General features: G+C 39.5%; 1 pseudogene; it reads right to left on the bottom strand.

The window, feature by feature from the left end:
- Positions 1-18,046: 18,046 nt before the first annotated feature.
- Positions 18,047-19,458, bottom strand: LOC121804030 (annotated as a pseudogene).
- Positions 19,459-23,911: the final 4,453 nt, after the last annotated feature.

Below are 23,911 nucleotides of genomic sequence, written 5' to 3'. Positions count from 1 at the left end.
ATAACAAAGGGAAAGCTGTACTTGAAATCTAAACGGTCGAGGTGGGATTTCATTTAAATGAGGACAATGTCCTAAATGCTTTATTGATGGAAAATTTCTATGTTTATCATGCCGTGTTTTGTTTTAGCGTGCCTATCTGATGTGGCATTTGCCACTATTGTTTAAATCGAATTCGGGTCCTCGTAGGGCCGCAAACCCTACTTGGATTAGTGTACACCTATGGTAGACCGTGTGCTAGCGTACGGGCTGGCCGGTCTAGTGACCTAGTTTGCGGCCGCACTCCTTGTCATGTATGAGCAGATATGGTTGACGTCTATGGGAAAATGACTGCGCAGTCGCGATATTTGAACAATGGAATATTTTGGTGCATCGGGCCTTTCTAAAGCTAAAACCCCGATGGTTACTTACATATGGCATGATAAAATATACTCTTATCTAAAATGTTTTCGGCATGAGCCACTAAGTATTTTATAGTACTCAACCCTGCATGTGTTTTCCCTATGTGCAGGTTGAGCGGCGACGAGTGGTTGGTGGTGTTGAGCAGAAATAAATGAATTACTATGGTTGTCTTGAAACTCCGAGTGTCGTGGTGTCTTCACACATGACTTCACTCTTCTCTTGGATGCTTCCGCTGTGACATTTTCTTTACTTATCTTTTATTAAACTTTGAAACTGTTTAATTGGATGTGGAAAACCCGTCATCTTTTGGATAATGTCAAACCTTTAAGTCTTTTCCTTTATTAAACATAAATACCCTTGGTCGTTTATTTATTTAACTTAAATTTTTGGTCAAACCGTTATTGAAACCCTAGTTTACTATGTCTGTTCATCAAGTCCCTTAATCACGATCGCTACTTTTACTAACCCTAAAGGGCGGCCGTGATAGTTTGCTATCAGAGCCTCAGTTCTTTCCGCTCTGGACCTAAGAGTCTTGTTTAAGTAAAAAATCTATTCACGTATAAATTGGCTAAATGAAAAACGTCGAGAGCTCAACACCACAACTCATCCCGGCTAACCCACGAAGAATGAGGTAACAAGTATTCTGATGGATTTTGTTATGAACTGAATGTTGGAAATTTCGATGGGAATATTACTCTTGTGTGAGGAAAATACTTCTATGAAAATCGAAGTTAAAATAACATTTTGGAAGTTTTGGCTTGGGATCTGAAATGATAAATATGCATGGATATGAAATTGGCAATTGTGTCTATGCCAAAGATGATGAATGTTGTTATGAAAATGAACTTGTATATTTTACTCGAATATGTGTTAAATCTATATGAGTTGGATGAAATTATATGATGATGATTATGCGATTGCAACATGAAGCAATATCTATGATAGTTAATTGAGCATGCTACTGTACCTAGTTGTAAAGTGTGCAATGAATGTAAACCTTATGATAAAAATGAACGTGGAGATGCGAAATGCTTAGTACAAGGCGAGCGGCCTATGGGGAAGTCGGCATACTTCGACTCGACGAAACGCGAAAACGCGCGAGCAAATAACCTTGGGATATAAATTCTTGACATGATGCTACTTACATACCTAAGTCTTTTGATAATAGCCATCTTCATACGCATCATGTTCTCAGCATCTCACTTTGAAACTTAAACCCCCTTTGTTTCCTTCTATCCTTGGAATGATGCTGAGTTTTCTTTTCTTTTTTTCTTTTAGATGGCCCATCAGTATTATGCCCCGATGCGTAATCGTTACTCCAGCAATAGAGACCACCCAGTTGAGCGCTACCAAGACTACGAGTGGGATGGGAAGCTCTTCCTTATGTCCTACGTCACCGGGTTTTACGATAGATGGATGAATGCCTACGCGTATGGGGGAGCCACCCATCACGAGGGGATCCAAAAGCCCATCCACACTCTACCATCTCCTTGGAGCGAGTGGACCGCCCAAGCGTCTGAGTCTTTCATACGGTATAGCCCGCCGAATATACCGCGCGGGGGGATTTGGTCGGCCTTATAAAGGTGATACTTCCGGCCATGACAGCTGCATTTGACGGACCGCCACGTGACCCACCTCCACATATCTATCCGCCGATTTAAGCCCGCATGCGGAAGAATCGCTTCGACTAGAGGACTCAGACAAGGGGATCCAATTTCTCCCCCCTTGTTCATCCTTGCAGCAGATTACTTATCAAGGTTGTTGGACCGACTTATCTTGGGTCGTAAGGAGATGTTATATCGCACAGCGAGGTATATTATGGGGATATCACACTTGGCATATGCTGATGACATTATGATTTTCTCGCAGGCCAAGAGTTCTTCAATTTTACAGTTAATGGAATGTTTGAACCATTACATGAACGTGTCGGGCAGAAAATTAGCGTAGGGAAAAGTAGCTTCTACTTGGACAAAAAGCATGATACCTGGGCAAGAGAGGTGAGGGAGGTTAGTGGGTTTCAACAAGGTAGTCTTCCATTTGTTTATCTGGGAGTGCCAATTTTTAAAGGCCGGAAGAAAACAAGTCTATTTTTGTTCATCCGGGACAAGATCTCGGCAAGAATTCACAGTTGGGGACACAGACACTTGTCCTTTGGGGGCCGATTAACCTTGATAAAGAGTGTCTTGGGGGCACTCCCAATACATATTTTTCAAGTTTTAGATCCTACAAAGGGGGCACTAAAGCAAATAGAACAAGTAATGGCTCGGTTTCTTTGGGGGTCATGCAATACTTTGAGGAAGACTCACTGGATTAAGTGGCAGAGAATATGCCTCCCTACAGATGGGGGGGGGGGGTTGGGCATAGGAAGCTTGGCAGACTCTGTGGAAGCCTTTAGCATCAAGATGTGGTAGCGGTTTAGAGAACAAGAATCTCTATGGGCAAGGTACATGATGCAAAAATATTGCTCTATCTCTTTTCCTCTGGTGGCTTATCGATCTAATCGGTTTAGCCTGATGTGGATGAGGCTTTTTAAGGTGGGAGAGCTTTGTAGGGAACATGTCAGATGGGTGGTGGGGGAGGGAAATATCAGTTTTTGGTATGATGACAAATTACCCTCTTGCACACGTAGACAGAACTAGGTCGGCTAACCCCTCTTTGAAAGTTAGGAATCTATGGGTGGGGGAACAATTGAATGACATGGAGCTGTGGATGATGGCAGAGGAGGAAGGATTGCCAGAGGAGGTTGTTGAGAGGATTTTGCATATTCCTTTTGACAGAGGAGTTAGGGATAGGGGAAGATGGAAGCTGTCAGCAAATGGGGAGTTTTCATCAGCTTCGGCCTGGGAGATAGTGAGGAACAGAGCAGGGAAGAGGGTGATCTTTGAGATGATTTGGGGCAGAAGTGTTGGACTTTCTATATCCTTCTTTTTATGGCGGTTATTGGCTAATAGAATTCCCGTAGATACAAAGATGCAATGGAGGGGGATATCCCTGGACTCTATGTGCAGATGTTGTTGAAAGCCACAAATTGAATCTCGATTGCACCTTTTTGTAAATGGCGAGGGGGCTAGGAGTGTTTGGCAGCATTTTGCGAGATGGTTCCCCCAGGTTGTGGAGTTTGGGGAGCCTTGTGTGAATTTGGAGTTGAGGTTTAGATGGTGGCAAAGGCATATGGGATCTCGAGCAGGTCAGCATCTCTGTACCATTTTGCCTTGCTTAATATTATGGTTTATATGGTTAGAAAGAAATGAGAGTGTATATAGGGTGAAGGTGTTTGAGATGGAAAATGTGATCATGAGAGTGAACTCGCAGTTGAGAAATCTGGTGTTATCTAAGATGATTTCTCCAAATCAGTGGCAGGGATGTTGTCCTAAACTGGAGGTGATGAGGGTGTAGAAAATATAACCCGAAGGGGGAAAGTTGGGAGGGTGCAGTGGAGACCGCCTGACTTAGGTTGGGTGAAACTTAATGTGGATGGAGCTTTCTTCCTTGAGACACAAAGGGCAGGAGTGGGTAGTGTGGTGAGGGACCATGAGGGTGAAATTTTGACTGCATTTTCTGCAGGTTTTAAGGGAGGGTCGGGCTTGGAAGCTGAGGTTGGGGCTGTGCTAGAAGGGGTGATTCTGGCTAAGCAGAAAGGCAGCAGGATCTGGATAGAATCGGATGCTGAAAGAGTGGTGCGATGGCTGTCCGCTGAGCACCTTTGCCCGACTGAGGTATGTATAGAATTAAGGAAGATTAGAGAAGAATTACGTGGTCTAGAATGGAAAATTTCTCACATCTTTAGGGAAGACAACAAAGCAGCAGATTTCCTAGCAGGTATCGGAGTCCAATCGCAGGAGAAAGTGTTTTATTCAAGCAGCTCGGCTCCTTCTCGGATGAAGGCCTTGTGCAGGATGGATAAGCTGGGTTTACCCAATTTTAGATTTTAGTTTGTGTTGGTATTGTTAGGGTTAGTATACTGAAAAGCATGTTTCGAGCGAGTTTGCGATGTTTCGAGTAAGTTCGCATGAATAAAACGTTGCTTGTATATGGAAAAACTCTACAATCCACTTTTGACCCGATTCAGTATTATTTGAGCCGTTTGCACGAATAGAATCAGTATATTATTACATTGTGTTTGCTTGTGCGTTTATAAGATGTTTTATAAACATTTAAATACATAAGAAGTAAACAAAGCCTAAGTCTTTTGCTTAGTAGACTGGTTGTGGGCGTCGTCCACTTTAAGGTACTACAGTCGGTTCTAAGCAATGCTTTGTAAAAGAAAAAGAAGAATTTCACAACCTAGATAGGCTTTGGCTACCTATTGTGAAAGGTTGCAATGTCAGTCCGATTATTTCTAAGACTTATTGAAATAAGATGATGTTGGTGTGGTATAGCACTGAATGGATCTAACAGCAAGACGTGTCTTTATGTTATCTACTGGAAGACGAGGTCTTGATAAATATCTATTTCTTAATCAATGTACGTTAGCATTGAGCATACGATATTGAGTATCTACTACTTTGACTTACCAAAGGTGCGGGTTTTTCATCACCCAACGATCCAGGTATATTGGGTAGTGGTGATCATTATCTAGCGGTGTTAGGATTGCTATTATGTTGAATCGTGCGCGAGGTGAGTCTCGTTTGATAATGTCCTCAAGAGGAGCTTGAACAAGGTTTTATTATTCGGAAACTGGCCAGTTGGAATTTAATTATTCCATGAATAATAAATAAGTGTTTCTTGCTAAGTCCACTCTTGGAATTAATAAGATGTTAATTAATTAAGTCCATAGCAGACTTTAATTAATTAATAGACATTTCTATCTTAAGCACGAGAAATAAATAATAATAAACAAATGGAAACCCGGATTACTTGTAATTTCGGATTTGGATGGGGAGGTCAATATTACGTCTGTAGTGGCTGCTCGTAATATTCCAATATAAGCTTGTATTAAATTGTGGGTTCAATTTAATTAGTAAAAAGCTAATTGGGGGAGTCCATATCCAAAACCTTCCATAGATCCCTGACTGGGCCCAATATGAACTTAATATGAATAGGAGAATAAAAGAGAGAATTATTATTCAAAATATGAGGAAATTTCGTCCCTCTCTAATTGGAGAGGGGGGACGAAAATTTCAGGAATTTCTCCTCCGTGAGATTTTCAGCTCCTCCTCCGTGAGAAAGTTCTGTCTTCTTTATTCGAGTCCTAGTGTTTCGATAAGATCAGCCCACCCTGATGTCGGAATACAGTTCGGGACACAAGTCAGAAGATCCGTGGTCTAGTATTGAAGATCATCGTGGAGAAGGCGCGAGCAATCGATGATTCTTTAGAGAATCAAATCGGTAACTCTAAACCGTAGAATTCATGTTTAGGATTTATATTATATGAGCATGAATTATTTGCGTTCTAGCATGCAATTCTGTGTTAACATGTGAATAGATTAATTTCATAATCAGTCAAATAGATCCTACGTCTGATTTATTTGTTTGTACAAGTCTTCCGCTGTGCAAGGGGCTCCAAAACCCCAACAGGTATATCCTTTTGTGGATCAGCTGGGACTCTTTTTTTTGTGAGAGCAGCTGGGGAGGTGGATGTAGGTGGGTGGTGCTGGTCTGGGGTGGCGCTGGGTGGCTGGTTCGGTGACAGGGCAGATACAGATGGGGCAGGTTTTGATGCAGTAAGGGCCGGAACAGATGGCTTAGGTAGTCTTAATATTTGGATGGCAGGTGTTTATCTTTTGCTGATGGGCGGATGGGCAGGAGATTTTTGCTAATTCAAGCTGTGGTTGTGCAGCTAGACAAGATGGTTTTTAGTTTTAGTTTTGATGGATTTTTAGTAGCCTTTCTTTTGTTATGTTGATGGTAATTTGTTGCTCTTGTGTGACTGTCCACTTTTGGGATAGTGGTGTATAAAACTCTTCGTTTTGGTGATATATAGGGGATGATGGACCTGTTGAAAACGTGAAGGAAATAGAGAAGCCTCAAGTTTTTCATTTCCTAAGCCTTTTGGCTTTTCACTCCCAAGGTAACCTCCAAAATGTTTATGAGGTGCCTTATTGCCGAGACTCTTCATGTAGGTACTCCTATCCTATAAATAGGTGGAGTTTTGAGAGATGATAAACACCAACAACAAACATCATCCTCTTTTCTCTCTAAGGTCTCTACATCATAGTGTGCATCTTAGGAGCATTGTCTAGCTCGATTCTCGGAACTCCATCAAGTTCGCCGGTGCCTAGCGGGTTTGAGGTGCTTCTACACGCTAGGAGGAAGTCGTTTTATCTTTGGGGGCAATACGCCATTCCGTGAGCACTAGCCGGGGCGTAATTTGTCTTGCAGAAAGAGGGCTTTCCTCGACTCGACTTATAAATTTGGTTTGCTTTATTTCCATTGTAATTTTCATTCCTCTTTTTGTTGCAAGTTTCCTTTCGATTGTAATAGTTAGAGTACCGCTTGTACACGGCTTGGGAATCTTTTCCCACTTTTTCTAACAATCGCAAGACAAATTAGTGTACTCTTCTAAGACAGGATTATACCAATTGAAGTTGGAGGAAACATGAGCACCAAAGCTGGAATGAAGAAACGAACAGTACCAATGTTCATGAGCTACGAAATGGTTAATTCCTTGAGATCTATTCTCTTGAGAATTGTGTTTATCGTTTGTCAGTTGACAAGCAAGACCAATTTTGACTTGGTAGTAATAATTGGGATGCAGGGGTTGTTGAATATACCAATGCACATATGGTTCAATATAATTGTGTACTTATTGTTGGAGACAATATTGTGCAAATTATTTGAACGTGTTGTTATAAACAACAAAGATCACGAGGTGATCGCAATGGTCTCCGATGTGAACCATGGTAACAATCCAAATGAATGGTTTGTTGATACAGGTGCCACATGTCATGTGTGCTCCGAAAGAAGCGTTTTTTCTACCTACAAATCTGTTGGAGGTAGAAAAGTACGTATGGGAAACCAAGCCTCTTCTAAGGTGGTTGGTGTGGGTAATGTGTTCCTAAAATTAGAATCTGGAAAAGTTCTTACCCTTAGGGATGTACTGCATGTCCCAGACATCCGAAATAATTTGGTGTCAGGCTCACTTCTAGTAAATCATGGATTTTCACTAGAATTTGAGTGTGAAAAGGTTATATTGACCAAGTAAGAAAAGTTCATAGGTGAAGGTCACCTAGTGAATGGGCTTTTTGAGCTGAATGTTACGGTCATTCACCGTGGAAAAGGAATAAGCAATAAGGAAAATGACACATCCTCTTATTTGCTTGAAAGCTCTGACTTATGGCACAATAGATTGGGACATGTAAATCTAAATGCTATAAAAAGATTAGTAAATCTTAATTTACTAAAAGTAGATAAGTTTAACTCACAAGAAAGATGTGAAGTGTGTGTTGAAGCCAAAATGGCTAAACTGCCGTTCCATTCGGTAGAGCGAAGCACAAAACCTCTTGAATTGATCCATACAGACGTATGTGATTTGAAATTTGTGCAAACAAGAGGTGGTAAAAAGTACTTCATCACATTTATAAATGATTGCACAAGGTATTGTTACCTTTACTTATTAAGAAGTAAAGATGAGGCAATTGAAGCGTTTAAAGACTTCAAAAATGAAGCCGAAAATCAACTTAATTGTCGAATTAAGTGTGTTCGAAGTGATAGAGGTGGTGAGTATGTAGCTCCGTTTGCAGAATTATGTCATGCAAGTGGTATAATTCACCAAACCACAGCTCCATATTCTCCTCAATCAAATGGTGTTGCTGAACGCAAAAATCGAACACTAAAAGAGATGATGAATGCTTTGTTGATTAATTCAGGATTACCCCAGAACATGTGGGGGGAGGCTGTGTTAACAGCGAAACATATCCTGAACAAAATTCCACTAAAAAATAGGGATGTAACTCCTTATGAGTTGTGGAAAGGGAAGAAACCTTCGTATTCATACCTCAAAGTGTGGGGGTGTTTAGCGAAGGTAGAAGTGCCACCTCCGAAACAAGTTGCAATAGGCCCTAAAACAGTCGATTGCATCTTTATTGGCCATGCACTTAATAGTAGTGCCTATCGTTTCCTAGTCCATAGGTCAGCTGTGCCTGGCGTGGCTGAAGGAACAACGATTGAGTCAAGAAATGCTATATTCTTTGAGAATGTATACCCTTGCAAGAGGCAAGAGGATCGTTCTAGTGAAAGAATGATGGATGAATCCACTAGTTCTAATCCTTCAAAAAGGACGAGGTCAATTCCTGAGGATGTTGAACCAAGACGTGGTAAAAGAGTTAAAGTTGCTAAAACATTTGGTCCCGACTTCATAACTTTTATGTTGGATGACGAACCAAAGTCATTGGCGGAAGCTCTGTCTGGCCCAGACGCAGCGTGGTGGCAAGAAGCTATCAATAGTGAAATTGAATCCATCATGAGAAATAACACTTGGGTGTTAGTAGACTTGCCTGAAGGCTGTAAGGCTTTAGGGTGCAAGTGGATTCTGAAAAGGAAATATAAGCCCGATGGTACTATAGATAAGTACAAAGCTCGCCTAGTTGTCCAAGGCTTTAAGCAGAAAGAAGGGCATGAATTTTTTGATACATATTCACCTGTTACGAGAATCACTTCCATTCGGGTGCTTCTAGCGATTGCTGCTTTGCACAATCTTGAGATTCACCAAATGGATGTGAAAACTGTGTTTCTGAATGGTGATTTGGAAGAAGAAATATATATGGAACAACCCGAAGGGTTTGTTGTGCCTGGGCAAGAGCGTAAAGTATGCAAACTGGTAAAGTCATTATATGGGTTGAAGCAAGCACCATTACAATGGCATTTAAAATTTGACAACGTGATGTTGGCAAATGGATTCACTATCAATGAGTGCGATAAGTGTGTTTACATTAAGAACACAGATAACGGTTTTGTTATTGTGTGTCTTTATGTAGATGATATGTTGATTACGGGCAGCAATAGTGCCATTATCAACGAAACTAAAAATATGTTGAAGAGAAATTTCGACATGAAAGATATGGGTTTAGCTGATGTGATTCTCGGAATCAAAATTAAAAGGAATCATGAGGGAATTGCTCTGACACAATCTCATTATATTGAGAAAGTGCTAAAGAAATTTCACTCGTTCGATTGTGAGCCAGCTAAGACTCCATTGGAACCCAACGTGCATTTGAGTAAGCACACGGGTGAGCCTATAGCTCAAGAAGAATATGCAAAGATCATAGGGAGTTTGATGTTTATCACAAACTGCACCCGACCAGATCTTACGTGTACGGTGAATAAGCTGAGCCGATTTACGAGCAACCCAAGCAAGGAACATTGGAAAGCTCTGCGTAGGGTTTTGAGATACTTGAAGTATACTCTTAACTTTGAGCTGCAGTACACAAGATATCCCCAAGTACTTGAAGGGTACTGTGATGCAAATTGGATCTCTGATTCAAAAGACTCATTCTCGACGAGTGGTTATGTGTTTACTGTGGGGGGTGGTGCTGTTTCGTGGAAGTCGACGAAACAAACGTGTATAGCTCGTTCCACCATGGAATCTGAGTTTATCGCATTGGATAAAACAGGGGAAGAAGCCGAGTGGCTCAGAAATTTCCTAGAATGTATTCCATGTTGGAAGAAGCCAGTGCCGACAGTAGTGATATACTGTGATAGCCAAGCAGCTATAGGGAGAGCACATAGTGGCTTATACAACGGTAAGTCTCGACATATTCGTCGGCGACATAATACCGTCAGACAATTGATCACAAGTGGTGTTATCACAGTTGACTATGTAAGGTCAGTTGATAACTTAGCGGATCCGTTAACAAAAGGCTTAAACCGTGATCAAATGCATAAATTGCTAAAAGGAATGGGACTGAAAACCACATCTTAAAAGATGATTATAGTGGTAACCCAACCATACGATTGGAGATCCCATGGGCTTGGTTCAATGGGAAAACGAAGCTATATGAATCTAGTTGTAACACTCGGAAGATTTTTAATCTTCGCCCATTCTTTAGAAAGCATTGAGTGTTGTAACCTGCATGTGGTAAGAGGCTAAGTTTTGACTTTTAATGATTCTTAGAAACCTCGAGGAGGTGGGTATTGCAGGATACCTGGAAAAGAATCACCTATGTAAGTGAAGAAGTGTGGGCCGCTTCAACATGTGAATCACTTATGAATCCAAAGTGGTGTTCCATGGCCAATAAAGGACACAAACGTGAGAACTGATGAGTTTGTAAATAATATTGTGTCAATATTATTGTCTCGGTATACACCAAGGAGGAATGGTTCAAGGCATCACGTCCACCAGGCCGCCGGTATGCCCGATAGTGTTGACTATGGAAAGTTCAAAGCCCCAAGCTACTATTCCAAATGCAATATTGTTTCTCGAGAATTGAGCATAGAGTCTGCATGCATGATTTTGTGTCTAGTGTTGGTTTGAGCTTGCAGCGCTCTAACCAATGTGGGGGATTGTTGAAAACGTGAAGGAAATAGAGAAGCCTCAAGCTTTTCATTTCCTAAGCCTTTTGGCTTTTCACTCCCAAGGTAACCTCCAAAATGTTTATGAGGTGCCTTATTGCCGAGACTCTTCATGTAGGTACTCCTATCCTATAAATAGGTGGAGTTTTGAGAGATGATAAACACCAACAACAAACATCATCCTCTTTTCTCTCTAAGGTCTCTACATCATAGTGTGCATCTTAGGAGCATTGTCTAGCTCGATTCTCGGAACTCCATCAAGTTCGCCGGTGCCTAGCGGGTTTGAGGTGCTTCTACACGCTAGGAGGAAGTCGTTTTATCTTTGGGGGCAATACGCCATTCCGTGAGCACTAGCCGGAGCGTAATTTGTCTTGCAGAAAGAGGGCTTTCCTCGACTCGACTTATAAATTTGGTTTGCTTTATTTCCATTGTAATTTTCATTCCTCTTTTTGTTGCAAGTTTCCTTTCGATTGTAATAGTTAGAGTACCGCTTGTACACGGCTTGGGAATCTCTTCCCATTATTTCTAACAGGACCTACACAACCCTCCACCGTGAAGGTGTTCGATTAAAAAAAAAAAAAAAACCAAACCATTTAAGTCCAAACAAATTCAAAACTTGTATTGTACGATCTTTGTTGTGTAATAGCATCAAGATATGATCATTTTGGTTGATATAATATCATAGTAATTGTCATATCTAAAAAGCTTATTTGAAGCACAAATTTTATATATGGGATTACTTGGCCAACAAGCAAACCTTTTATATCGAATGATGGAGACACACCCAAGCTGATCTACAAGGACAAGAAGATGGAAACATTGATTATTCCAAGTGGGTTCTGATTATATCAATCAGAGCCAATTTTTGGTATCAGAGCCAATTTTTGGCTCTGATTATGTGGATTAATTTCATGTTATGTGAATTGCTTGAACGAGTGATTTGTATCGTTTTCTTTGTTGACGTTGAACACGAATTAAGAACACGAAGAAAGACAAATTAACGCCACGAATCTTCATGCCACACGTGTTTTATGGTACCAGCCTCATTGGGTTTTTGAATTGTTTGTTTTTGTGAATTGTTCGCGAACGGCAAATTGGCAAATTGGGTTTGTTTGCAACATGTTTTCACGAATGGAAAATAATTCTGAACATAATTGATCTTCATATGATTAATATTCCCGATGTAAATTGCGGTGTGGCGTTCGCTGCGAGGAGAATCATGGCAGCAGCTTTTGCTGCTCGATTTGATCATGGAAGCACAACCATGGTCGGTGCTGCAGCGGGCGTGTGGGAGCCTCTCAGCGACACAGCAACAGCAGCAACGATGAAGCTGCAACGGCGGTTGCCGTTAGAGTGGGAGCCTGCCGTAGGTGGCTTCCCGGACTCGTGAGGCGACTGCAGGGCAGCAGCGGCATCGGGAAGCAAGCTGAGGTGAAGCAGTAGCAGCGGCTGCCGGAGGTGTTGTCACGACCGCACTTCCTAAAGATAAGAAGCACGGGTAATCGTGACTAGTGGGGGAATTAAGAAGCGGGGAAGAAGGGGGAAAGATACGATCCAGGCAGTACAAAGTGACAATCAAAGACGATATGCCATTTAAGTCAACTAACGTTTCAATCCTGAAGTTTACAAAATGAAAGATAACAGAGTGCGACCATAAAGGAAGTAACAGAGTTCAACAGTTCAAAGAAAATAACAGAAATTCTGAAAAAAAACATTGAGTAGCGGAAGCAATTTTGAGAGTTTAGCTACTACTATGTATGAAGACATAATAGTAACCGGAACAGTGATTTAACACGTTCTTGGATCATCGCTCAATGTCCTCCGCCTCCCGACCCCGCTCAACCTGCACATAGGGAAAACACATGCAGGGGCTGAGTACTTGGTGCACCCGGTGAACTCATGGCCAAAAACATTCACCGTTAAGATATGTCAAGCCATCATCGAGTGAATCCCGGGTTTATCTTTTAAAAGGCCGAGAGACACTAAAGTTCATTTCCTTAAAAAGTGTCCGCGCGGACTAACATCATTCTCCATCATATACCATATCTGAACCATCATGTGAAACGAGACTGTGGCCACAATCTCGATCACTGGACCGGCCGACCTAGGGGACGGCTCACGATCCCCATCAGTGCACTAGTCTAAGTAGGGCGTAGACCCTAGTTAGACCCGAATTCGTTAACCATCAAAGTCTAGTAGAGTTTTATTCTAGTAGACAAACAGATAGGCAGTTTCAAAACATAAACACGGCATGACATACTTATAGAAACATCCTTATAACACCGTAAACATATTGATTTAAAATAAACGTTAAAGAATAAAGCCCACCTCAAAAGCTTAGGATTTCCGTAAAATTCCTCGTTCCGACTTTTAGCGTGCGTGCGAACCACCTTTCCGGAAAACACATAAAATTCATATCAAACCTCTGTAACGATGATAATTAGAATGCATGCACTCTAATTAAAATCTTTTAATTCTCTTTCTCAATTTTCGCGCATTTTCGGTTATTCGGCGGCCGCCCAAGGCGTCGCGTGCGACGCCGGTCGGCCGCTTACGCTCGTTCCTTCCTCCGTTGGCTCCTCGTATTTTCCATAACATCAAAAATAATTTTTATAAATTATTTACGCGCATACTTTAATTTTTCTTAATTAATTCACCGTTGAAAAGTATTACTTCATACTTAGGTAAATTATTCTTCTTCAAAAATCTTCCGGAAATTAATGAAATAATTTCCCCCGATTAAATTTTAATTATCGGCCCAAGAGATTAAATTTCTTAGCCACCTTATTTCTCCAAAATTACATAATGAGCCACATCAATTAAAGAGGCCCAACTATAATTATATTTCCAAATTACTTATTAAAAGGCCCCAACAACAATTAAACAAAGGCCCAACCTAAAAAAAAAGATTGGCCCAACAACATCTCCCTCTCCAACATACTCTCTCTCTCTTCCCTATTTCTCTCTCCCCGTCGTCCTCTCTCTCTCGGCAATCACACAGCAGCCGCCGCCGTCGCCCTCTCCGGCTCGACGACGTCGCTACTGGAACAGTCGGCGGGTCGTGAAGCCACCGTTTCCTTGCCGCCTCCACTCGTCGCCGTCGCAGGGTCGCCGGGAAGCTGCTGCCGCGGAGAAACTTCGCACGGCGTCGCTGCCAGCTGGAGTCACCGGCCGCTGCTGCCTCCCGTCGCGTTGCTGCTGCCGCCGTCGCCACCGGGAGCCGTCATCCGCACCGGGAACGTCGAGCGCGGCTGTCTGCCGCTGCCTGTCGCCGGTGGCGACTTCTCCTCCTCCGAAACCACTCCGAACCCGCCCGAAAACACCCCGCAAAGTCTCGCAACACGCGTTATTAACATAAAGCTAAGTTCTTTCTAAGTTTCGGTTACGTGCGGCGATCGTTCGGTTGATTCTTAGTTGTTTTTCTTACTTGAATTGGTTATGGAGGAATTTATGAAACAAGGGTGTATTATTCATGCAAAGCTAGTAAACAATTCATGCTTTGAGGATGGAAGAAATGGTATACCTCAAGAGCTTAAACTTGATGTGGTTGAGACAAAAAGAAATGGAACCAACTCCTTCTCCCCTCTTCTTCCCGTCGACTTCTCTCGCCGCTTCTCCTTCTTCTCTCTTCTCTCTTCTTCTTTTTTTTTTGCCAAATGAAAATGGTGAGTAGGTTAGAGGGGTTTGAGGAGGGTGTAGGTATTGATGAGGGAAGTGGAGAGGTGGAAAAGAAACCGTTCGGCCATCATGGGGGGGAGGAACCGTCGACGTGGGGGAGAAAAAGAAGAGAGAAAAAGGAAAAAGTTTGGGCTTAGCTAAATTAAATCCATACTTGGGCTTCCATGATTTAATTTCAATTGGGCTAAAAAAATCAACAATTAAATCAAGCCCAATTAGAAAGGATTTAAAGAGTTATTAAAATTCAAGTTATTTCATATTTAATTGGATTTCAAATTTATTTTGGAAAGTCCAAAATAAATTCATACATTTGTATATTTTTTCGTATTTTTTTTTCGTTAATTGAAATTCACGGATCTTTATTAAATTTGTTATCTCGTTCTTCATAACCAAAAATTAAAGTACGATCGTACATAATTTATATTTGGTGTTGTTCCAAATATAATATTCATTCAACCGTTCCTTGCTTTACGCGCGTCGTTATCCATAAAACATATATTTCTTTCCGTTTAATTCATTCGTCTTGCTAAAGAATAGCAATTTCATCATCGACCTTTCAACGAGACCTTAAACATGTCTCCCAACGTTCATATTTAAAAAGAAAACACATTCCTTTTCACATCAACCCATAAACCATAATTTTTCCCATATCACATTTATCGAGAAGCATAGCATTTCGAAATAATTTTATCAATTATTCCGTTACATAAAAGTAAATTTCAAACTTAAGGTACGGGTGTTACAGGTGTCCAGCAGCAGCCTCGGAGACGACACGGCAGCAGAGGCGAGATCATGGCTGTTCAGTACAGCAGCGCCGGTGGCTGCAGAGACGACGACGTCGCAATAACGACGACGACGCAACAGCGGTAATCAGGCAGCAACTGCGGTGAGACAGCAGCAGCGGTGATCGGGCAGCAGCGGGTACGACGACACAGCGACAGCAGCGTCGGTATCCCAAAGTGCAGCGCCCGACGGCGACGGAGAGAAGCGGCTGTGATTCGAGTGGGAGTCCTTAGCGGGCAGCTTCCCAGACTCGAGTTTGACGCCGCATCGTCTTGCCCATGACTTCGCTTTCCAAATTTGATTAGGGTTTCCAAATCCTTGGATTCAATTTTGGAAATAATTTAAGATAAACATAGCAATAAGATTTGAATATATCTTGTGTGGATTTTATATATTATATGAGATTTGATTATGAATTAAATCATGGATTAATTAGATATTTTCCTTATTTAATGGATTTATATGGATTTATTCCTAGATGAATCCTAGTTATATTTAGAAAATAATAATCTAATTTTTATCTATATCCTATGAATTTATATGGATTTATTCCTAGACAAATTCTAGTTGGATTTAGATAATGATAATATTATTTTATTCTTATCCTATGAGTTTATATGAATTTATTCATAGATAAATTCTAGATGGATTTGGATAGTGATAATATAATATTTTATTCTTATCTTATAGATTTATATGGATTTGTTCCTAGATAAATCTTAGATAGATTTTAATAATTATAATATAATATTATCTAATTCTATGGATTTATATGGATTTATTCCAAGATAAATCCTAGATGATTATGATAAATATTTATATTAATTTATTTTATCCTATTGATATGAATAGATTTAATTCTATTATGACAAATCTTAGATGGATTAAAATAAACATTAATCCAAGTTATCCTTATCTTTTGGATTTAATTGGATTTAGATAAACTTATTTATCTAAGAAATCCTAAGTAATATATGATATATTCTGGATGTCTATTCTAAGTAGAATTAAGATTTGTATAAATCTTGGTTGATTGGATTTTATTTATCGTATGGATAATGATGGAATCGTTTCTATCTAGTAATATCCTAGAATGATTTAAATAATGATAAATCTTAGATCAACGTTATCTTGATAAATCCTAAATGAAGTTGGATAATCATTATCCAAGATAAAACATAATTATTTAATTGATTCTCCCTTGACTAGATTAAATAATTGTCGTTAATTATCGAGCATGTTTAAATGCCATGCATTAAATGGAATTATTTGTTTTTTGGTGTTTATCTATTTTAAGTGGATTATCTGCCTTATCTGCTTATGTGATAATTATGCAAAAACCATATAAAATATCTAAGCGATAATTACAACAAGTGCGTTGTATATGGTCTCCATCAATTGGTCTGCAATTTATGAAGTATATAAAGAGTGCAATAGTTGAAAAAGTAAGAATGAAAAAAGGTGAGGGCATTGAAAAAGAGTCAAGTGAAAAGAGTCCGAATGAGTCAAGTGAGGGCATTGAAAAAGAGTAAAAGAAATAAAGAGTGCAATAGTTGAAAAAGAGAGTGTTTTCATCTTAGTGCACAAACAGTCTTTGTTTACGACTTACGAATTAACCACTTCTTTGCCAAGTACTTTTATGTCTCTTTTACAGGAATTCGAAGATATTTTTCCAGTGGAAGAATCAAGTGGATTACCTCCATTAAGAGGTATTGAACACCAAATTGACCTTGTTCCCGGGGCAGTTCTACCAAACCGACCAGCCTATAGAGCCAATCCCGAAGAGACTAAGGAAATTCAAAGGCAAGTGCAAGAGTTGTTGGACAAAGGAAAAATCCGTGAGAGCATGAGTCCATGTGCTGTTCCGGTAATTGTTGTTCATTCGCCATTTGAGCTAACGAGCTCAACATCTCCCCAATATGGGCTTGCCCAAGTTCCGGCGATCCCCTCCCGTCACCATGTGCCTCGGCGGCTAGGTTCTCTACCATTTCAAATGCCATCTTCTTTTTGGCCGTACAAACATCTGACCCAAATTCTGAACCGGCACAAATGAGGCCTCGGCGTGGCTTCTCCGGATGTGGCGTACCTGCGCACTTTGTTATAGGTCTTGAAATCGAGGGGAAGTTCCATTTTGTAAAGGAGAGGGGTTGTGTTGTGGAGCTGACCGCCGTGACATCCCCCTCCGGAAGCTCACCACCAGATTTCACCATGGAATCAGGTGCAAGCACATGTCACCTCTGGCCGGACAAGAGATACCTTGGCCGAGAGACCGTGCGTGCCCCTCGGCTGTCCCGTCGGCGGGGAAGACGCCTAGGTTACCGTCGACGTCGAGGATTTTTAGAGTGAGAAGTTAGAGAGAAGGGAGAGCAAGAATGTTTTTAGCGTTCAAGTTTAGCACAACTTTTATTTATGCGATTACTTGGCCAACAAGCAAACCTTTTATATCAAAATTGCCCACAAACATGCATTTTATGATGCCTGTAATGAAATGGTATCAAATACAAGATCATTTTGGTCAATAGAGCATGTAATCATTGTTATCTAGAGGAAGCTCATTTTTTTTAATCTATAAAACCTGACCTTTATTGGATTATAATAGATATGGTCAGTACAAGATTGTTACAACATCCATCCACGCAAAATTGCTCGGCCAAAAAGTTATTTCCACCCAGTAAATAAAGTTCAATCACTCTCTCCTTATGCCCATCTAGATTTCAAGAGACTGTCATACCGGGATTCAGCCCGATGCTCCTGCAGCTGCCCCGTTATCTTCTTCTCTTTCTTCTTCTTTACCAAACTCCTCAATCAATTGGCGCTGCCTCTGTGTCAGGTTTGTCGAAATGCTAACGTTAAAGTGCACATATTGATCACCAAATGAAAATGAATTTCGGACTTTAATCCCCTTTTTCCTCAAGACCACCTTCTGCCCAGGTTGAGTGCCAGGGCGAACCTTAACAACAACATCCCCAGAGAGTGTAGGAACCTGGATCGTTCCTCCCAAAATTTCCTGAGTGATGCTCAAAATTGTATCAACATGGATATCAGCCCCTTCTCCTCAGAACACTGGGTCTTCTTTGACCTTAATCATAACATAAAGATCACCCAGTTGATTTCCATCAGGATCCGATCCACCACTTCTGGGGATTTTAATGGTTTCATTGTTGTCCACTCCTGCCATGATATTCACCTTCACAGTCTTCGGCCCTTTTACTACCTGCTTACCCCTACAGGACTTGCAGAAGTTCGAAACAATTTTTCCAGCTCCCTTACAATTTGGACATGCAGCTTGAAGTGTGAAAGGACCATTTTGTGAGATAACCATGCTAGAACCTCTACAGCATTTACAAGTTTCAGGCTTTGTTCCAGGAGGAACACCAGCTCCACACAAGTTTCACAAGTTAATCAGTCATGACTGACAGTGTTTTGGTGCATCCTTGGACAGCTTCCATAAAGGATAGTTCAACAGCAACCTTAACATCTTCTCCACCCATGTCCCAATTGAATATGTTGAAAATATCGGAATTTCTGAATATGTCCTGGAAAGGATTAAAGCCACCGCCACCTCCAAATGGATCGAACCCACCATCACCAGTACCAGCACGTTCAAAAGCTTCATGCCCAGCCTGATCATACTGTTGGCGCTTTTCTTCATCCTTTAATACCTCGTATGCTTTCTGGACTTCTTGAAATTTCTTTTCAGCTTCCGGGTCATCTTTATTAGTATCAGGATGTAACTGCTTCGCAAGCCCGTAATAGGCTTTCTTGATTTCAAATGTTGTTGCATTTCTATTAACACCAAGGACATTATAGAAATCTCTTGACAATTGTGCAGTGGCATGGATTGACTGTTTGGCGCCTAAAATGTCCCAAAAACCAGGCTTTAACACATTACGTGCATCTCCATGATTTAAATAGAAAAGACCCCTTGATTGACTGCACGGTGCGGCGCCGACGCTCCTACACCCTCCCTTGAAGAAGGAATTGCAAAGTCGAATTGAATAAGAATTGTGGCGCAGAAGGGACGTAAGAGAGCGGTGGGCGAGGCAATAGCAGTAGAGAATCGAGATTGGGGTAAAACCCCCTCTAGAGGAAGTTCATTTGAAATATAACCTTTTATATTTAGGTTTACTTAGCTAACAACGAAACCATTTCAATCAAAATTCCCTAAAAACCTTGAATGTACAATTCCTGTTATGTAATAGCATCAGGATAGGATCATTATGGTCGATATTAGATCATAGTAATTGTCATATCTTAAAAGCTTATTTGAAGCACAACTTTTATATATGGGTTTACTTGGCCAACAAGCAAGCCTTTTATATCGAAATTGCCCACAATCATACATTTTTTGATGTCTGTAATGAAATGGCATCGAATATAAGATTATTTTGGTCAATAGAGCATATAATCATTGTTATCTAGTGGAAGTTCATTTGAAATATAACCTTTTATGTTTGGGTTTACCGTGTCTATACAATGTGCGTAAAGTGTGCTATTTTGAGCATGAAAGTGAAGAAGATACTTAATAAAAGATTCTTAATATATTATGTCTTCATACATAATATTATTCATCTCTCGAATGCTTCCGCTGAATGTTGTTTCTTTCGATTGCAAGTATTGTAGAGTTAATATTCATTTTGAGTTGTTGATTGTTGAAATGATACTCTGAGTGTATTGTGTACTTTGTACAGGCAGTGTGTGTATTGTGTCTATACAATGTGCGTAAAGTGTGTTATTTTGAGCATGAAAGTTAAGAAGATAGTAAATAAAAGATTCTGAATATATTATGTCTTCATACATAATATTATTCTTCTCTCGAATGCTTCCGGTGATTGTTGATTATTTCGATTTCAAGTATTGTTGAGATAATATTCATTTTGAGTTGTTGATTGTCCAAATGATACGTTTAGTGGATTGTGCACATTGTGCGGGCAGTGTGTGTATTGTGTATATAAAATGTGATAAAGTGTGTTATTTTTGTGTAGCGTCTTTAGTATGATTATTTTGTGTATAATGTGTGTAGTATGTGCAATCCATTTAGTGTTTATGTATTTTATTTATATCGTGTTTGTGTATTTTATTTATATTGTGTTTAATATTTGTAGATGTGCCACATATGTATAAATTGTGTATTTTATGAGTATATTTGTTGTATAGTATATAAATTGTGTATTTTGTGTTAATATCTCTAGTGTGTTCAATGTAGGTATGTATGTTTGCAATACATGTGTTATTTATTTTTTTTATAGTGTGTTTAATATATGTGGTATGTACCGTGTATGTATACTGAGTGTAGTGTGTATAGTGTGTGTGGTCCAGTGTGTGTATTGTGTACTTTGTGTAGGCATTGTGTGTATTTTTTCTATATAATGTGCGTAAAGTTTGTTAATTTTATGTAGCGTCTTCAGTATGTGTATAGTGTATTTTATTTATATTGTGTTTGTGTATTTTGTTTATAGCATGTCTAATGTTTGTAGTATGTTTTGCATTTGTATATATAACGAGTGTAGGGTTTTTATATTGTTTGTATTTCCTATATGTATCTCGTGTACAATGTGTAGTGTTTGTTTAATATATATGTGCGTAAAGTGTGTGTATTTGTGTGGTGTATATACCTTGTGTACAATGTGTAGTGTGAGCTATGAGGCAATCCTAGATCGGAAGGTGCAAGAGTTGCGAAACAAGTCGATAGCATCCGTGAAAGTGTTGTGGAAACACCATGGTCCCGAGGAAGCCACGTGGGAGTTAGAAGATAGAATGAAAGTAAAGTACCCCGAGTTGTTTATGTGAGATGATCAAATTTCGGGATGAAATTTCTGTTAAGAAGGGTAGGATGTAACATCCCAAAATTTTTGTGACCTTTATTTAATATATGTCGATTGGAAATTTTAATTTATGAAATTTAAATTGTTGCTACGCGATTGAGTTTGATTACGTGGAATAAATCGTCATGGGAAAATTGGAATGAAGTGCTATTTATATTTTAATGTGGGGAAAATCAATTTAAATAAGATCATGCATCTTGTTCTAGCCAAATAAAGTGGCTATTGCCGGCCCTCCAATTATTGGAAATTTTATTCTTTCTTGGATTTTAATAATTGTTTTGGGATATTCATCCAAATTAAATCCAAATCAAATTATCCCTAAATTGTGCTACATGAAATTCGAACTCTAACCTATTATTTTTGTGAGTTTCGAACATTCTCTATTTTAATTAGGAGGATCAATTAGTTTCTTTGATTTAATTGGTACCTTGTTGATTTCCTTTAGCTATTTTAAATCCAATTAAATCTTGCCACATTTTATTCTCTCACCCCAATTAAATTAAGAGTTGAATTATTTCCTTGTGGCTAATTAAGCCAATGTTCGCCCCCCCTCCTCCTATTTGTAGAGAAGAATATATTTGCTTCCTATTTTGTGGAATTCCTTTTATTCAATTAAATACCAAATTAATACATAAGTCAAATTAATTGGGGATGTGAATATTTTCCTTCTATTGTGTCTCCATCCCACACGTTTTTTTTGGCTTAATTTCCTTGTGGAAATTTATTTAATTGTTGTCTATTTTATGGGAGTCCAAATTTAAATCCTATTCTATTTAATTGAGAATTTAAATAATTTCCTTGTGCACACCATCAAACATTTCGCCCCCTCTCTCATTATTTCCTACTTGGAGATTTAATTTATTTTGTTACCTTGTTTATGGAATATTTATTGTTTTATTTCTAAATTGTGAATCTATTCATCTCCAAGTAAATACCAAATAAATTCCTTATTGAATTTCTAGCCATAATTTTCGAAAACTTGCCTTCCTTTTAATTGTGGGATTTTATTTATTGGCCTCTATTTTATCCTCTCCCTCTCTCCACACGCCACTCTCCTCTCCCTCTCTTCATCCTCACCAAAATTCCTTCCAATCCTTGTACTTGCATCCATTGGAGTTTGATTTTCAAGAGTTCCCGACGAATCATATCAATCTTTGCTTCTACCGTTTGAATTTTGATTCAAGAAGGTATAATTGAATCTTTTCCCCCATCTTCACCATTGAAAACCTTGTTCTTGATTTCTTCATGCATATAGTGAGTGTAGGAATCTCAGATCGCATAATTAATTGGTGGGAATTTGTCTTTGTATGAGAACAATTGTGAATATGCGATTTTGATTGAATATGTGTGAAGTTTGAATGAATTATTAGTGAATGATGTGTGATTATATGAGAACGTGATTGTGAGAACCTTTTTAAGCATGATTGTGTGGTGGAAGCATGAAAAAAATTGTGTTTGGATGAATGGGGAAGAAACCCTAATTTTGAAATTGTGAGGCCTGAAAACTGTGGAGTTCGGACAGTAGATTCCGACGTGTGTTTGATCAACCAAACGACCGAATTTTGACACGAAATTTTAACTGATTAAACTTCAAGGTGTTTTCTGTTTTGTATGTGAATTTCAGCCCCTTTTGACGAAAGATGAAAGTTTAATAAATTTTTGAAGTTGACTACCCAATTCTGCCAGAAACTTGTATTCTCGCCCAGAAAGTTTCGTTTTCTATTTGACCGACCAAATGGCCTCCTTTTGATGTGAATTTTTTACTAGATGAAATTTGAAGTGTCTTCTGAGTTGTGTGAAAATTTTAGCCTCATTTGACATCGGATGAAGTTTTGGTGAATTTTTCAATTGAACTGCACAGTGCTGCCAGAATTTTGTGTTCCGACCAGAGAGTTACATTATTGTTTTGACTGAACAAATGACGTGATTTTGGTGTAAACTTTTAACTGGATGAACTTATGTGTTGTGACCAAATTTTAGCATCATATGAGGCCGGATGGATTTTTGGTGATTTTTACAAACCAACCGCACAGTTTTTCCAGATTTGTTGTTATGTGAAAATATCACTTGTTGTCAAATTTGAGTGAATTATATGATGCATGTACGATTTAGGAATGTATCCTATGAAGTGATTATGTGTGACACGTTGAAAAATATTATGGCATGTTTTCCTTATGTTGATGAATGTTGGGATGGGTAATTTAAGAGAATGATAAAAGGAACGACAGGACATGCATGATAATGTGACTTGATGGAAGGCTGATTTGTATTGTGGTTTGGCAAGGGTTGTTGTGTGTATGTGAGCACAAGGAACGAGGGTTGCCTTAAGTGGATATTGAATTGTTTAAGCAAACGAGGTGAGCTTTCTTTTACAAATCTTTTTATTTTCCGAAAATATGATGTGGTGTTATAAGGGTGGTTTAACTTGTTATGTCATGCCATGTTGTTTTTTTGTTTGTGAGATAGTTTTCTGATGCCTAGTTCGTCTGAGCTTGCTCCGTTAGGCTATATGGCTGTGTTGTGAAACGAATTCGGGTCTGAGTAGGTCCGCAAACCCTACCAGGCTGTGTACACTGGTGGGATCGTGAGCCGTCCTTGCTAGTCGGCCGGTCTCGTGGGCGAATAGTGTGGCCACACTTTCGTTGCACTGCGATATGATGATAGTGATTGATGGATTGATGAGAAAGTGGGGAGATTGATTGTCTGTCCAGACTTTGAAATATTTTTTTGTTCTCTTGATATTTCTTAACTACACATAAAACTCGAGATCACTTGTA

Source organism: Salvia splendens, chromosome 5 (genome assembly GCF_004379255.2).
Source record: "Salvia splendens isolate huo1 chromosome 5, SspV2, whole genome shotgun sequence".
NCBI classification, from domain to species: Eukaryota; Viridiplantae; Streptophyta; class Magnoliopsida; order Lamiales; family Lamiaceae; genus Salvia; species Salvia splendens.
Note: the sequence above shows the minus strand (reverse complement) of the source record. Positions and strands in the feature narration are given on the sequence as shown.